The following is a 19,050-nucleotide window of genomic DNA, read 5'->3' as shown; positions in this document are numbered from 1 at the left end:
AAAATGATTATATGAAAATGATGTTCTCTTGTTAGAAGGAGAGTCTTGACAATGGGTCAAAATTTGAAATAAAAAAGGATGAATAAAAAGTATCCTTTATTAGTGCTTCATCGAAGGAATTAGGTGTCATTTAATGACTAACACTAATATATATTATCCTATGAATTTTAAATTTTATCTTGGAATGTAGGTGTTTTAGTATCTTGTTTTGACAAAGGGTTGCACAAGATCCTCTATAAGAATGTAGATTAGATGTAGGTTACACTCAAGAAAAAAAAAAATTTCTATTGAAGATATGATTATTATATCCTTTATAGTTTGGAAATATTATCATTGTATATGTCTTGGACTCTTGGTGATGATGGTAGAGTGACATAATTTTAAAATCTTAAAAGCATTTCTACATCCTAGTTCTTATTGCTCAACATATTCTCAATTTCATTGATCTAGTATCCTACTTTTATTCAAGTGAAGCTATCCTAGTCACAAATATGTATACACCTTAAATTGTAATAGGTAAGGTTTCACTTTGGGCTCACCCCAAATTTATGCAATCTCTAACGTCTTCTCTAACATATATATTAGGAGGGTATTTTAATGAAATAGATAGTATAAGTGCAAAAAATGGAGGCATCAATTATCTACAACCTTTAATTTTATTCACAATGAATAGATTATTTCTTAATAAATAGAAGATGTGGCTTCAATATATGGTACCTTTTATAGACTAGTATAATATTTAGAGCTTACTCATTATACAACATATTAAGTACATTCTTATTCTATGATTAATGATAAATAAACTTACTTTATAGAATTATAGGCTAGACGATATCTAACCACTAACCAAGAAAATTATCCTATTTAATTTTATTACTTGAAAACAAATATTTTATCATGGTCCAGTTTATGTGGTATAGATTTATATTTATTAACCTCGCAGAGAATTGATGAGTTAAAGGGACTTCTTATCGCAAGACAACTATCTATTCCTTTACAAGAGGCTTGAATTTATTATATAGAATCTTGAGAATTATAACAAATGTTGTTTCCAATATAATTTTTCATTCAAAATTTTCCCTTTAGAGGTAGCTAGAGAGAATTGTTTCCTCAATAGAAGTGATATTAAGCATGATAGTGTAATGATTAAAAATGTATTAGTTTCAATAAAATGACATTAATCACCAATGAAATTAATGATTTATCTATTACGAACCATCTCAAACATTCTATAACTTTTAAACATGAATAGATCCCCATACCAAATAGCTCTTTGTTTTATGTTATATTCCTACTATATAAGTATGAAAAATAATTGAAGATACATACAACATCTTTATTATAAGATGAATCTAGTGTAGATTTTCCTTTGTATGTTGCATGACTTATCTCTATTTATTTTTTAAAAGACCAAAAAATATATGTAAACTAGAGCATTTAATTTACTCTTCTTAAAGCTAAAGAAGAAAAAGAGCTTACAAAAGAAGATCTAACAAGAAGCTACATAAAATCTCAACAGAAGCAATCTAGATACTCATATACATTATAAAATATTCAATAGAAATAGAAAACTATAGGATACTAGATGTCAAGCCAATTAAATAAAATTTTCAAAAAACTTGCAAATTGATTGGACTAGTAGGATGAGATCTACTAAATTTCAACCAAGATAAATCTCTTGATATAAGTCTTGATAAAAGAACTATATGTCAAAATACTATCATTGAAATTTATCACATGATATATTATTAACAAAGAATATGACAAATGTATAAAGAAAGTTGGAGTTAGAAACGATGGTGGATAGACTCTCTCAAGGTGAGAAGGAGATCTACAAATAGCCAAATTAAATATGAGAATCTCTAACTTGTCATCTAAGGATTTAACCAAATATATTTATGGAATATATATATGAGATATTCATGCTCTATGGTAACCTCTTCTACTTACATTAGGGATTATTCCTCATCCTCTTCTTCCTCTCTTTTAGAGAAATCCTCATCTTCTCTACCCTTTGTTCCTTCTTTCCTACTTTCCTTTCAACTTCTCAAGCTACTTGATTAACTTCTTTTCTCTATCCTTCAATTCTTTGTATCTATGTCACTTCAACATATATCCCATTTAGAGACATATTAAGAGCCTCTTCTTTAAAAAAAAAATTGGACATGCACCAAGTCTATTTCTTCTAATACCTTATGTTCTCTTATGCAAATACGATGCGAATACATGGGGAAAGTAGGTTGATTTTCCTACAACCCACAACAAATACCAAAAACATAGGTTCTATCTAGACAACTAGTTACCCCAAATTTGAACTATATAATATTTTCATAGGTCTTCTCAGAGATTTATAATAATTTATACATTTATGTGATGAAATCCTAAAAAAATGCCTGGACATATACCCACATAGGTTAGGTTTTTGAATGAGGTTTGCAATGACTCATGATTGTGGAGAGTGGGCCCAAACATATCTTATCAGTTTATCCAAGTAAAAATAACTCCCTCACAAATAATTTTGGATTTATTCTAACTTATTTGTGCAGTTTCTCCATATACACCTAGTTCACAATTAGGTCTTGTCAACCCTTGTCTCTCCAAAGTTCCAAGTGACCATACAAAAAAATTGGGTCCCCTAATACCCTTTTTGAAGATACACAAAACTATAAGGTCACAACTCTTTAATCCACCATTTGATAACAAATTCACCATATGCTTGATTAGGCCTAATACTTGTTAACTAGGTCTAGTTTGTGAAGAAACTATCCTCCAACAGTTAAATCCAACCAACTTGATGTTAATGAAAAAAAATTCACTACTTTAAAAAGTATAAACCCACCATCATATACCATTTATCCACCCTCCAAATCTAATTATGTAATAATCTTTACTCTATCATAGAATAATCAATTAGGGATGCCCTGCCAGGGCTTGATTATTTGTGCCCCAAACAAATATTTCCTCTCTATATATTTTTAGAACAAATAATATGCTTCCTTCCCTTTTATTCCTCCAAAGGTTGTTAAATTCCCATAGTGAAATCTCGGAGGAAGGTCAAATTTATGAAAAACCCTTACACAATTAAGGTTTTAAACTTAGTCAAGTAGAAAATTTGATGTTTCTCCTCTAAATCTCTACCAAATTATTTCAAATAAATTTTAGAATTACCTTAGTTCATTCCTAATTCACACATCCCAATAGTTGATTTTCTCAAATCAATGCAAAGGATGCAATAACATATGCAAGAGCAATGGAATTGAAAAAAATTTAGTTAATTTATTGCGTACAACACCCAAACAATAAATTCTATGATCTAATTCAACCCAAATGGCCTTAAATAGATGAAATATAACTCCTCAAACAAAAATTGTAATCATCTAACCATTGGAGAGAGTTTGGCATCAAAATTTAAAAAATTGTTATTGTTGTCAAATATTTTGTCAAGCAACATTTGACAACATTTGTAATTTTGTGCAAATATTACATTTTGGATCCCTAACATGTAGGAATTGACCCAAATTAATCTAGAATTATTAAAAAACATTTCCATAATTCAAATATATTATTCCTACATTCTTACAAACTTATTGATCAAGTTTGACGATGTTGACTTATCAATTGTCTTACAAAGTGAGTCACATTAAATTATGATTTTGTTAGAAGGAACTTTATGATAAATCTAACCTATTTTAATCATTTCCTCATGGCATGTCATGATTCCTCTTGTGTTTCTACTAGGATCTTGGGGTGATCCTACACCAAAATGGCCCATCCTCCACCTTCATATTTTTAATAGGAAAATCAATAGGGTGGAGGTCATGATGGAAGCTACAAAGAAGAAAGTGTAGTGGAAAAAATGGAAAGGTAATGAAAAGTTACAAGAATTTTTTTATGACTTTGGACAAAAATTGAATAATTGAGAGATTTTCAAGGACTAGACCATTGAGCTAAAGACCTAGATTCCCTTTGAGGAGAAATAAATTCAAGATTGCTAATGATATAGACAACATGAAGGAGAAACAATCCAACTTGAAAAACTAACTTTCTTAGATATGTAACATAGTACTCATAAATGATGGAGAGGACCAATAACTCCATAACCTCTATTCAAGATAAGCCAAAGGAAAGAGTTGTAAAGTGTGAGAAAAGAGAGGATAGTTTATAGAAGGTGTTGAAGGGGGAGATGATCTCTATGGATGTTGCTTCTTCTTAGCCTCCTAAACAAGCCTCCTTCCTTGAAAAACTAAAGGACTTCAATGTTTATTAGAAGGGGTTCCTACCTCTTGCGATGTTGTTATTGTAGTTGGCCTTAGTTTTTAGGGTCTCCTTATTTTTTGTGGCTTGTTTGTCTGTAAGTCCTTCTTTGATTATATTTTTTGGTTCCTTGACAATTTATCAACTATGTAATTGAATTTAGTACTATTGAATTATTTTTATATCATCTTGTTAAAACACTTGATGCTATTTCAATCCATTGGGTTCATGTTGTCTCCCACTTTGTCTAATCAGGATAATTTTAATGCTAAAACTTGTAGTAAAATATTATAAAAAGATGCATTAAATTTAATCAATAAACATTATAAAAAAAATTGAAATGCACTTAATTATTAGATAATCTCTTCCAAATGTTGGTTGTATTACTCAAGATGAGGTGATATTTTTATTTCAGAGTTATCAAATAATATTTCTTTTATAATAAACAATGAGGCATAGTTTGAGGGAGTTTTTAGAGGATTAAAAATATATTAATGAAATAATATAATGTCAAAAATTTTAGAAGGATATTTAATTATACATATCAATGTAATTAGAAGCATAAATACTAAAAATTTAAAGTGGAGAAAAGTGATAGAATCAAACACAATATTCTTGAAAAAATGTCAACCACCCTCTCAAAAATTCATATGTTAAGAAGTATTATGGCTACAATATTCTTGACTAATATTGTTAAAGTAAATTAATTACTTTTCCATTAGTATGGTTGGCAGAGATGTTTCTAGAAAGAAGCATTTAACATGCTGTCCAAATAAGAATTTTCAAGATAACATCCAAAACCGTCCATAGCCAATTGCAGTCATATTTTTTAACTACTTTCATTAATAATACACCAAACAACAGTCTAGATATTTTTGTACATTTATTACAATTGCTATTATAAATAGAATGCATGAGCCTAGTGTTTTCAGTGCTCAAGTTTGGAGTAATCTTCTCTATGTTTCATTTCTATGTTCTTTTTCATGGTATCAGAGCCATGATTGAAAGACTATGATCAATGTGGAATCTTGCTTTGAAAAATGCTAGTTGATTAGAATTGTGAAGAAAGGGGATTGTGTTGATTAAGGAAGATTTATGTGAGAAGGTTGCCCCCCATTACAAATTTACATTGGAGATTAGGGTATGTGCAAGATCATGGTGTGCCAAAAAGTGGCGATCTAAAAAATATGTAGTTCTAAAATGCCTCAAACAATTTCAAAATCTATTACAACTTTTTTCCCACCCACCCTGTTACTAAATGAAAACAATTAATATCTTTATGATGTCTACTATATCTTTTGATACCATCCCTATATGGTCAACTTTAAAAGCATCCTAAAAATATGTTTTTGGTCTATTTTTATGTGATTTTTACTTCAAACATGTAGCTGACAACCTTTTTTTTTGCCAAAATTTAATGAAATGAAAAGGGTTTCTTAAGAATGTTCTTATTTTTCCATAATAGTAAGGTTTGTAAAATTATGAGTTTAGTAAGTAATTATTACTTATTTTATAATGGAATTATGTATAAAGTGTTGACTGACACACTATTTGAAAAACAATTATAACTTTCAAATGGTCAAACATTTTTTAAATCCAAAAGATGCATCACATTCTATGTTTCTTCCACTATAAGGAAAAATAATGAAAAATTAAATTTTACAAAGTTTTGAATTAGTTAAGGTGGTCAGACATGAGAGTTTTTTTATTCCAAAAATAATAAAGTCAAAAATTAATTATTAATTATTTATCTAGAATAAAATACCCAAAAATACATGTCACATCTAGGCATGAGTCTACTACTTATATCTATAATATTATTTAAAAATATTATTATTTAATTTTGATTGAGGTGGTCAGACATACGTCTACTTCTTATTTTTGTTCTAAAAATTTTGTAATATTGCATTAAAATTCAAATTTTAGACCAATAAATTTTTATTTTTTGGAGATAAGTCCTAGTAGTTTATAAACTAGATTCAATTGCTTAGAGATTCTTTTCTCTCAACTTTTTGATATAAAGCTAATAATAAGTAGAAAATTGCACGTCAAGTTGACATAACTCTAATTTATTTATTTTTTATTGCCACTTAAGAGCATAGTTTGGTTGACCATGATCCTACACATACCCATTAGTGAATACCAATTTGCACTATGAGCTGAGGAAGAATTAAACAAATCAAGGAAACTGCTAAAGGTATGTTTGATTTCAGCTAAATAGTTTTTGATGAATAGATATGTGTGTTGGTGTAGTTGGAGAATAGTTTGATTTATGAAATATTGGAGGAATAAGTTGTTGTTTGGGATAGAATTTTACTATTTGTTAAGCTTCTATATTCTGCTGAAATTTTTAACACAGTTTGAGTGTTGCACGCTTTTATTATTTTACTAATCTTTTGAGATACTATATGTGGTTGAGACTATTTTGTTTAAAGATACAAATTGTGTGTGTTTAATGGTTGTTTGGTGATATAGTAATCAAGTATATATTACTTTGAAAGATTTGTGTGGGAAGTTGAAAGTGGTAATTTGGAAGTCTTTGTTTTGATAGGTTCTTAAGAAGGCCAATATCAAGGTGTGGTCTTTGCTAAATGCTTGATGCTTATGTGATTGTGTGCATGTGTGTTGGTAATTGATTGGAAATTTAACTATGGCTGGTGAGAGTTTAATCTTATGGTTAGTGAAAAATTGGATGGTTCAAATTATGCTAATTGGAAATGTGAGATGGAGTTAATTTTACAAAAGAAAGATTTATAGGATGTAGTCAGAGAAGAAGAACCTAAGAATCAAGATGAACTCAAGAAATGGAATAAAAAGGATATGAATGCATGTGCTACACTTTTGTGGCAAATTAGTCTAGGGATTAGGCCTCATGTTCAAGGTTTAACAACAACAAAGGCAATATGGGAAACTTTACAAACAATGTATCAAAGAAAAAGTAAGTTAAAAGTAATGGATATTAAGAGGCAATTAACTCATTTGAAAATGAAAGTAGGAGATAGCATGAATGATCATATTGCTAAATTGAAAAACTTAAGAAATCAGCTTGCAATGATGAAGGTTGAGTACGAAGATGATGAAATCATAGAATTTTTAATTGAAAGTCTTCCAGAGGAGTATAATAATTTTATTCATACTTTAGAATTAACTAACAAATTTGAAAATTATAAAACTAGAAGAATTCTATGGTGCTTTGTTAAATGAAGAAGAAAGGCTTCATAAGTTTACAAGTGAGCCTAGCAAGTCTCAATTATTTGTAGCTAGACAGAAATACAAGAATTATAATCAAGAAAGAACATATCAAAATCAAAGACCTAATCAAGGGAATCAATATAGAAATAATCAAATACAATAGTCTCATCAAAGAAATAATCAAAATAGACAAAATTATTGAAGGCCACAAAATGAAGGGAAAATTACAATAATAGTCTCAAAGGAGTAAATACTATCAAATGTTTCAAGTGTGGAAAAGAAGGGCATAAAAGTGATCAATGTTTTAAGAAATGGAAAAAGAGATTTAATCAAAGAAGGCAATTAAATTTTGTTCAAGAAGAGGTTGATCATCGTATAATGATAGCTTCTTTGGCTACTCAAGGTGATTCAAGTAATGCATGGTATATTGATTCAGGAGCTAGCCAACATCTGGCTCACAACAAAAATATCTTTAGCTCTTTAGAAGCATTAAGAGGTGAAAAAATATTTCTTGGTGATGATAGTTCACATGACATAGAAGGAATAGGTACAATTTTAATGAAAGTTAATGATGGTTAAAATTTGGAAATAACTAATGTGAATTTTGTACCTAGGTTGGCCAAAAATCTTCTATCAGTGAGTCAAATAACTCAACATGGATATAAGGTGGAGTTTTATTCAGATAAGTGTTTAATCAAGAATATTAATGATAGATGCAAAATAGTGGCTAGAGGAGTTGAGAGTGATGGACTATATAAATTTCAAGCTAGTGTTGATAAGAAGGCTTATATCACTAAAAGACCATCCTTAAGTGAGTTATGACATCAAAGATATGGTCATTTAAATTATGAAATTTTGGCTAGATGCATGGTTGGTAAACAACATAGAGACACTTTTGAGAGGTCTACATGGAGAGCAAAGAAAAGTCTAGAATTTATCCATAGTGATTTGTGTGGTCCTATGAATCCAACATCAAAGGGAGGAGCTAGGTATATCTTGACATTTAATGATTATTTTTCAAGGAAGGTTTGGGTTTATTTCTTGAAACAAAAGGATGAAGTGTTTAACAAATTTGAAATGTTTAAAGCTCTTGTGGAAAATGAAAGTGGAAATAAGAACAAGAGAATTAGAATTGACAATAGTGGAGAATATGTAAACAATAGGTTCAAATCATTTTGTGAGCATCATGGGATCAAAAGAGAGATGACTATTAGATATACTCCTCAACAAAATGGTATTGCTGAAAGGAAGAATAAGACTTTAGTGGAAATGGCATGTTGTATGCTACAATCTAAGAATCTTCCTTTGTTTCTATAGACTAAAGCTATTAATATTGCATCTCACATTTTGAATAGATCTCCCACACAATTTTTTGCAAAACATTACTCCTAAAGAAGCTTGGAGTGGAAAAAAACCTAATGTTAAGTATTTTGGAGTGTTTGGGTGTGAAGCCTATGCCCATGTACCAGATGAGATTAGAGAAAAGAAATTTGATAAGAAAAGCATTAAGTGCATCTTTATGGGGTATGATGACCAAAGGAAAGGAAATAGGTTATATGATCCTAGTGTGGAAGATGTGTTTACAAGTAGGGATGTCAAGTTTAATGAGGGGTTTGATGATATGTCAATATCCACTCCTATTCCACATGTGGCCATTGAGACTCATGAAGATCCTAATGATTTTGAAACTAGTGAAAGTTCTAAGGAACCCTTTAACATGGATGAAGAATCTAGTCCTCCTCCAAAGACCAAGAGTATTCAAGAAATTTATCAAAGGACTCATGAAATTAATTATGCTTTAATGACCACCATAATGAAGACTAATGATCCTCAAACATATGAAGAGGCCAAAGAAAAATGTGAATGGGATGAATCTATGAAAAATGAGTATGATTCCTTGATAAAGAACAACACTTGGGAATTGGTAGAGTTGCCAAAAGTTAAGAATGTGGTTAACAATAAGTGGGTTTATACGACCAAGTTCAAGTTAGATGGGAGTATTGAAAAACATAAGGCAAGACTAGTGGCCAAAGGGTATTCACAAAAAGAAGGGATTGATTACATAGAAACTTTTGCCCTAGTAGCAAAGATTGATACTGTCAAAGCTATTATAGCATTAGCAGCTCATTTTAAGTGGCCTCTACACCAAATGGATGTTGAAAATGCATTTTTGAATAGTGAAATTGATGAAGAGACTTATATGACTCAGACACAAGGATTTGAAATTCAAGGGAAAGAACATTTGGTTTGCAAATTAAGGAAGTCTTTATATGGTCTCAAACAAGCTCCAAGGGCTTGGTATGCTAAAATTGATGAATATTTTTAAATTCAAGGCTTCCATAATAGTCCTCATGATCCAAATTTGTATGTGAAGGAATTTGATGGTGGTGATATCATAATCATTGTGCTTTATGTTGATGATCTTATTATCACAAGATATAGCATGGATAAAATTAGTAACATAAAGTTAAGCTTGCAAGATACATTTGAGATGACAGATCTTGGTTTTCTACACTGGTTTCTTGATATACAGGTATGGCAAAAGGATGATGGTTTTTATCTTTCTCAAACGAAGTATGCCCTAGACTTATTGAAGAGGTTTCGAATGACAAATTGTAAAAGTGTGTCTACTCCAATTGCTCCAAGATTAAAGTTAAGCAAGGACATGGAAGCTAAAGATGTTGATACTACCTTATATAGGCAATTAGTTGGTAGTCTTGTATATTTGACACACACTCATCCTGATATTTCTTTTCTAGTTAATGTGGTTTCCAAATTTTTGAGTTCACCTAAAGTCCCACATTGGATAGTAGCTAAAAGAATACTAAGATATGTGAAAGGGACTTTAACAATGGGCATCCATTATTCATCTCGTGGAGATATTTCCTTTATTGGCTATTCAGATTCTAATTGGGAAAGATGTGTAGATGATTGTAAGTCCATTACATGTTATGTTGTCTATCTTGGTGTAGGGTCCCATTTCTTGGTGTAGTAAAAATTAGTCTACCATTGCTCAATCCACTACAAAATTTGAATATATTACAAAAAATGAAGTAGCAAAAGAGATCATTTTGCTACAAGCTATCCTATTAGTCCTCAAGCAATGTCATGCATGGCCTTCTCTACTTCATTGTGACAATCAAAGTGCCATCTCATTGTCTAAGAATCCAGTGTTTCATGATCATACCAAACATGTCGAGGTCTATCATCATTATATCAGGCATCTCATCCAACAATAGGTGATTCATCTTCAATATTGCAAGATAGAGGACCAGATTGTTGATTTATTCACCAAGGCCTTAAGTGAAGCCAAGTTTGTATCTCTTCGACATCTTTTGGGCTTAAGAGTAGTGACATAATTGTCTCATGGTTGTCATTTAGAGGGGATTCTTGTGAATTGCAACCATTGTATTTAGGAGATAACTGATTGTAAATGGGTACCTAACAAGGCTTTAGATCGAGACCCATCATATGTAGATTAGGGGGGATATTATTTAGTATAGCTATTGTAATTAATTTAGGGGGGATGTTAAAGTAAATTAATTACTTTTCCCTTAGTATGGTTGGCAGAGATATTTCTAGAAACAAGCATTTAACATGTTGTCCAAATAAGAAGTTTCAAGATAACATCCAGAACCATCCATAGCCACCTGCAGTCATTTTCTTAACTACTCTCATTAATAATACACCAAAAAATAGTCTAGATATTTTTGTACATTTATTACAATTGTTGTTATAAATAGAATGCATGAGCTTACTTTTTTCAGCGCTCAAGTTTGGAGTAATCTTCTTTATGTTTCATTTATGTGTTCTTTTTCAAATATGAGTAGACCAAAAGTCATTTATAGTTAATGGCCAATCAAATAAAAGTATAAGAAAATATTTCAATCATCCTAGATGAAGATGATTAAAAATATTGTAGATGATGATAAATAAAAATATTGTATTATGGAAGATTAAGTGTGAGAGAACCTATTACATATTCCCACAAAGTTATTTTTTAAATGCATACTCTCAAAGCCCAAAATAAGAGAATAAAAGCCAAGGAAAATATGAAAAGATTCAAGTGCACACCCAAAATCCTTATCTAGTGACTAGAGACTTAAAAACCCTAAAGTTGTGCAACAACAACATAGGAGCATAAAAATTATATAGCTACTTATGCTTGAAATAAATCCCTAGAAACTCCATTGCATACTGTCATTCACACCACGTGATGTATTATTTTCCTTCTTTCATTCAAATCTTCAAAAATAACTTGTGATTGATTTTTTTTAATTCTCAAGCTCTCTAATTTTCTTAATACATAAATCTAATTAATAATTAAAAATAGGCATCTCATTAACATATTATAGGGTGTTTTTGACATTTTTTTTTAAAGATATATATCCTAATATCAATATGGTATATAAGCATAATATAGATAGATACATAGAGAGGGGAAAGAGAACACATAATAGATAGATAAAAATATTTCATTAAATGTTATCTTACTTATTTAAGTGTTTTCATATTTTCCTTCAGAAATAAATTAAATTGGTCGATTTGAACTTATTTACTAATTAAAAGTTATTTCCTTGTATATGAATATGTTTTAGTATTATTCACACATTTGGATATAAATAGATAGATACACACACACACACACACACACACACACATGGGCACACATAGTTGAATTTATGTTATTTTATTTTTAGTTAGGAATTATATTTACTTGTATAAGATTTATTACATAAAAAAGATCATATGTATTAGTTGTGCTAGTTTAATAAAAATATATTAACTGTATATATTATAATGAAAATGTATTTAAACATGTGTATTAGGTATTTTTTTTTTTTAAATAATATAATAATTGAAAAATATATATTTTTAAGATAAATAAATAATGATAATTTAACTATGGTGTTTGCAGTCCATATTGAATCAAGATTGAAATGCTCTTAAAATGTTATTTTTAAAAAAATTAGTTTTCCCCATAAATATGATATTAGCATACACAGACTTTTTCCATAAAAGAATATCAATTTTCTAAAGATATCAGTCGTAAATAAATTAAATTAGTGGCATACATAGGTAGCTAGAATTGATTTCAAGTAGTAGCTAACGTTTAAGCCTAACCTTGTATATCACTAGAGGATTGACTTTACCTATTAACTAATGTTTAAAGAGTAACATTGCTATCAATACAATTGTTTTTAACCAATAACATATATCTAATTTAAAATAGGCATCTCATGAATATATTGTAGGGTGTTTTTGACAATTTTTTTAAAGATATATATATCCTAATATCATTATGATATATAAGCATAATATAGATAGATACATAGTTCAAGGGAAGAAAGACAACACATAATAGATAGATAAAAATATTTCATTAAATACTATCTTAGTTATTTAAGAGTTTTCATATTTTTCTTTAAAAATAAATTAAAATGATGGATTTGAATTAATTTACTAATTAAAAGTTATTTCTTTGTATATTGAATATTTTTTAATATTATTCACATATTTAGATATATACGTACATACACACATACATGTATGTGTGTATACATACATGCATAGGAAGGAAAAAGTAGATATTTATCTTATTTCATTTTAATTAAGAATTATATTTATTGCTTAAGATTTATTACATAAAAAGATCATATATATTAGTTGTGCTAGTTTAATAAATATATATTAACTGTATATGTTATAAAGAAAATCTATATCATATATTTTTAAAACTTTTTTAATATAATAATTAAACAAAACAATTAAAACAAATAAATTATGATAATTCAATTATGGTGTTGCAATCCGTATTGAATCAAGATTGACAATGCTCTTAAAATGTTTTTTTTTTTTAATCTTAAAAAAAAATTAGTTTCCCCATAAATATGATATTGGCATACACAGATTTTCTCCATAAAAGAATATTACTTTCGGTCATAAATAAATTACATTAGTGCCATACATAGGTAGCTAGTTTTAAGTAGTAACTAATGTTTAAGCTTAACCTCGTATATCACTAGAGGATTGACTTTACCTGTTAACTAATGTTTAATCAGTGACATAGCTATCACTACAGCTGTTTGTGTGGCTTTGGTTTTCTGGGCTATCCATAAGCGCTGAGCTTATAATCTGTGGCGTTTGAGGCTCCATCTTCCCTTCCAACATCTGCACCACTTGCCTCATACCTGGCCTCACTTCTTCGTCCTCCTGAATGCATAACAGTGCTACGATACATGCTCTTCTTACCTCTTCCACGTCTACTTCCTCTTGTACAACACCCTCTTCCACAATATTTATTATGTTGTTTCCCTGCTGAAATTGGCGAGCAGCTCATGTAGGAAAATAAAGCTTACTCGAATCTTGCACGGTTAAGTCCAGATTTCTTCGCCCAGAAATGATTTCCAGAAGAGTCATACCAAAACTGTAGACGTCGACCTTGGGAGTGATGGGATTACCCGCGATCCACTGGGGAGCCAAGTATCCTCTCGTTCCTCTTCTAGTCGTCAGCACACGGCTCAGATCTCTACCCATCAGCTTCGCCAACCCGAAATCGGGCAACTTGGGTGACATATTACTGTCCAGCAGAATGTTTTCGGGCTTCACATCACTGCGAATGATGCAGCCTCTGCATTCTTCGTGGAGATAGAGCAACCCTCTTGCAGTGCCTAGCGCGATCTCAAATCGGATCTTCCAGTCGAGCACCTTCTCCTCACCGATCTTGGAATTACTTCTGAACAGCAGGGAATTCAGAGAGCCGTTGGCCATGCAATCATAGATCAGTAACCGTTTCGATCCTTACGCACAAAACCCTCGAAGCCTGACCAAATTGACATGTTGTATGTTTCCAAGGGAACTGATTTCTGCTCGGAATTGCTTCTCATCTTGTCTCGAATGCTTCATCTTTTTCAAGGCCACGACTGTACCGTCTGATAGAGAGCCTTTGAACACGGAACCAGATCCTCCGCTCCCCAGCTCAGACCTAAAATTCCTTGCTGCAATTTTGAGCTCCTTGTAAGTAAACATTCTAGGAAAAGGGTCCAAAGAATCTTCACGCCTGTCCATCGATCGCTGCTGACGCCTCCGCCAAATGAAAACGGAAGAAATAGTGAGGGCAACGGTGAGTGCACCAACGATCCCGAGCACTGGGCCAATAATACTTGTGGCTTTGCATTTCTCGGAAAATTGAGAGGGACCCATTCTAATGAAGACAGTTGTATTCCTTCTCGATGAAGTAGAATTGCGCAGGTTGAGCAAATCACCGGACCAGATTTGGCAGGGGCCTGAAGGCGGATTCAAAGAAAAAGCGGTGCACGAGCAGTTGCGAAGACAGGCTTTCTGGCAATCTTTCTCTGTGGATATTGCACGGTGTGAGAAAACGTAATCATCGGGCAACCTTACTCCAACATGGAATATGAATCGGTCACTGCTGCAGTTTAACGGGTTCTTCCGAACACAGCCAGTGGACGCCCAATCTTGGTAAACCCAGGCGTGATTGTCTCTGGGTTTGAAGCCTTCGACGCAGCTGCAGAGTTAAAGATTTCTGGGGTCACAGATTCCGAAGGCACCAGACGGACCATACGCGGCGCATGCATCTCTGGTAACGGACCAGAACATGCTCCATTTACTGCCATCCAACGCATGCTGTCGCCCTTGTCCAAACTTAGTCACGACGAAACGTGCGAGAGCTTTGAAGTTAGGAACCAACATGTAAGTCAAATATAAACCAGAGCCATTACTTTCAATACTGATATTGAAAATGTGTTTGTCCTCAATTTCTGGAATTCCGCTGAAAATTCTGCTGTCCCAAAGTCCGGTCGCCCAATACTGTATAGAATTGTTCCATTTCAGCACAAATTGTTTGGCCCCGGATGGATCTATCTGCAGGGAAAAAAGGCCAGGAGCAGGATCCGTTGAGCTTTTCCAGGAGATTAGCTTTTGATGATATCCACCGAACCTCATCCCGGGCAACAAGGTATCTACGGGATTGTCGAAACTCTGCCAAACGATATTAGATTGGCTGTCGTTCGTCCGCATTAGGAAATTACCAGAATCCAATAACACAGCCCGGGATGCCTTGTTTATTGTGTTGGCTGACCAAATAAATGCACCCTCTGCATCGAACAGAACCAATCTACCATCTTTTGACAGCATCAAAACGCCAGACCGGTTTCTGGCAGGAGTCTCCCTGTCGGCCACCCAAACATAAGTCTTCTCTGGTATTTTGGCGTACCAGATGCCAATATAGCAGTTGCTTCCGCTGGGGCTGAAGAATACCAACTCAAATGTACCATTCTTTGAAATAATTGTCTGGTTTCCAGTGAGGGAGGCACCCAATGGAATAGTATCTCGAGCACCACTATTTGTTGATATTGTTGATATTGTGAAGGCTAATAGTCACGTCATTCTTCCCTCCAATAAGCGAGTCTCTTGGTTTCCAAAGACTCTTCATTTGTAATATTATTGGAGCCCTTTTTATATGCTGCTCCTGCTCATTTTGTAACAATCTTTTTATATATTAATCTAATACTCTGCAGTTTGGACATAGCCCTATTGTGGTGAACCAAGATAAATCTAGTGTTGTGTATTTCTTCTTATTGTGTCTATTAAATTTCTTCGTTTTAAATCCATTCAATTGGTATCAAAGCACGAGGTGTGCAGATTGGGAAATCGGTGTTGAATTTTCCAGAAAGATGGAGGATTTGAAAATAGAGAAATTTACATGCAAGAATTACAGCCTGTGGAAAGTGCATATGCACTCCTTGCTCGTTAAGCAAGACTTGGCTCTCGCAATCGAAGGAAAGTCTAAGAAACCGTCTACAATGACTGATGAAGATTGGGAAAAGATGGATGAGAAGACGATGGCATCCATTTTTCTCTCGCTAGTGAAAAATGTTTTGTTCAATGTCTCAAATGAGAAGTCAACAAAAGAAGTTTGGGACAAACTTCAAAATATTTATCAAACAGCGTCGGCTGCAAACAAAATCTTCATTATGAAGAAACTCTACAAACTAAAAATAAAGGAAGGGATTGCGATGTCCAATCATTTAAATGATTTGAATACCCTACTATGTCAAGCAAGCTCGGTTGGTATGACTCAAGATGATGAATCCAAAGCCATCATCTTGTTATGTTCTTTACCTGACAGTTGGGATCTCGGTTACAACTGTAAGTACTTCAAACTCTACGAAGTCAAAGCTAGCCTACGATGAAGTTGTTGCCACTTTATTAAGTGAAGACATGAGAAGGAGTAACAAAGACTCCTCATCTAGTGATGCTCTCACTATGGTCAGCACTGAGAGAAGAGGAAGAAGCCATCATAGAGGAAATAATAATTACAATCAGCGAAGATCAAAGTCACCCAATCATTCAAGGTCAAGAGGTAGGAATGGTGAATGCTAGTTTTGTGGTAAGCTTGGCTACACAAAGAGAAATTTTCAGGCTTACAAGAAAGCACAAGAAAATGTGAGAAACATGGAAGCAAATACAGCCTATGAAAAAGATGAAAGTGCTTTAGTTCTTTCTACAAGTGACAGAAAATCATATTCTTGGGTGATAGATTCCGAAGCTTCTTTCCATGCTACTTCATGTACGGATTGTTTCACAAACTACCATGGTGGTCAATTTGGAGAGGTATTTCTTGGAGACAACAAATCCTGCGAAATAGTTGGCAAAGGTGACATTTTGTTACCGCTGGAAGATGGAGGGAAATGGTTGTTAAAAGATGTTCGCCATGTTCCCAAATTAAAGCAAAATCTGATTTCCATCACTCAGCTCTTTGTATAAGGATATTATCCATTCTTATATCTAGATACTTGGAAAGTTACCAAGGGTTCAAGAATCATTGCCAAGGGAAACAAAGTTGGTAATCTTTATCTTCTTGAGAAGCCTACTGAAATAGGGGCTGCTATGACAGTCATGGGCAGGGATGCAACACTTTGGCATCAAAATTAGGCCACATGAGCAAAAAAGGCCTTGAGATAATGCTCAAAAGGGATCAACTACCGGGTCTCCAATCAGAAAATTTAGAATTTTGTGAACATTGCCTTTACGGAAAGCAAAAGTGGGTCATCTTCTTGAAAGATGGACATAATCTCAAGAAAAACCATTGGAACTTGTACACTCAGATGTCTTTGGTCCAGTTGAGGTAAGCTCTTTAGGAGGTTCAAAAAAATTTGTTACGTTCCTTGATGACTATACTAGGAAAGTATGGATATACATTATGGCAAATAAATCTAAAGTTTTTTCTAAGTTTAAAGTTTTCAAAGCTCTTGTTGAAAACCAAAGGGGTCATAAGATCAAATGTTTAAAAACAAATAATAGAGGTGAGTTTTGTTCACTGGAGTTCGACAATTATTGTGCAGATAATGGTATTCGTAGGGTGAAAGTTGTACCCTACACCCCTTAAGAAAATGGGGTAGTGGAAAGACTCAACAGGACAATAATGGAGAAAGCTCGGTGTATGCTTTCAAATGCAGGTTTGGGAAAAGAATTCTAGGCTGAGGCATGTAATACAACCATATATCTCATTAATCGAAGTCCCTCTTCAAGGTTGAACTTCGGAATTCCGAAAGAGGAATGGCAAGGTGGAAGAATTTCTTACTCTCATCTTAAAGTTTTTGGTTTTCAAGCTTTTTCACATGTGCCCAAAGAAAAGAGAAGCAAGCTGGATCCTAAATTCGAACCTTGCATATTTGTTGGATATGGAGAGGATCAGTTTGGCTTTAGGCTTTGGAGTTTAACTAAAAAGAAGATCATTAGGAGCAGAGATGTCATCTTTAATGAGAAGGTGTTTCCTCATTGTAAAGACGAGACTCCTAACAGAGAATTCATTCCTTTACTCGATATGATGAGTAATGGCACACACTCTTAGCATGGCAATAACCAGTTGTTGTATCCAACAAATAACCTCTCTCCTACATCAGTTCTTGCTCCTGCCCCTGTCTCTTCCTCAAAGGATACATGGCATACAGATACATGGCATACTAAACAAGAAGAATCCCTCTTCAACTCAGGAAGTTATCATAATGAAAGTGCAAATTCAGAACAGTTCACTACCATAAATCAATCAAATGCTTGGCCTATATCTTCACAACCTCAGGTCTGTGAAACAGAGCACATTCACTACCAAGGTAGTTGCAAAGGAATAAGGCACGATGGAAAATCACTGGAGGACACACATGGGACTAAGCACTCCACCCACTGCAGCGGAGAAGACTCTATTTTTGAGGGAAGCCAAGGGGACAATCACTTAATCAACAGTCCACCTGTAGATGTTCACAGCCAATAGTGAATATCACTGGCTATGAAGACTTTGCTATGTGTAACACCCACTTTGGGCTCGAGCAAGTTAATTCATAGGAAATGTTGGAAGCCGCACAAGTAAGACCCCATGGTGCTCTGTCCACCAAGGTCAATCCATAGGTTCCAGAAGTTAATCTGCAGGTTGCACAAGCTAATCCGCGGATGCAATTTGCAGAAGTAAATCCGTAGGGGGCAATTAATCTGCAGGATCAAACACCTGCTTTGGGCATAGGCCATGGTATTTTCACTAATTGGCCTGTGCCATACGCTGCTCCTCACAAAAACACTATAGTGGGC

General features: G+C 33.1%; 1 pseudogene; it reads right to left on the bottom strand.

Moving 5' to 3' along the window:
* Positions 1-13,500: 13,500 nt before the first annotated feature.
* Positions 13,501-18,990, bottom strand: LOC149566827 (G-type lectin S-receptor-like serine/threonine-protein kinase At2g19130 pseudogene; annotated as a pseudogene).
* Between the last annotated feature and the right edge of the window lie 60 nt (positions 18,991-19,050).

Source organism: Cupressus sempervirens, chromosome 3, assembly GCF_028749045.1.
Source record: "Cupressus sempervirens isolate cs-2001-9-10 chromosome 3, ASM2874904v1, whole genome shotgun sequence".
Classification (NCBI taxonomy): domain Eukaryota; kingdom Viridiplantae; phylum Streptophyta; class Pinopsida; order Cupressales; family Cupressaceae; genus Cupressus; species Cupressus sempervirens.
This window is presented reverse-complemented; position numbering and strand designations above follow the sequence as displayed.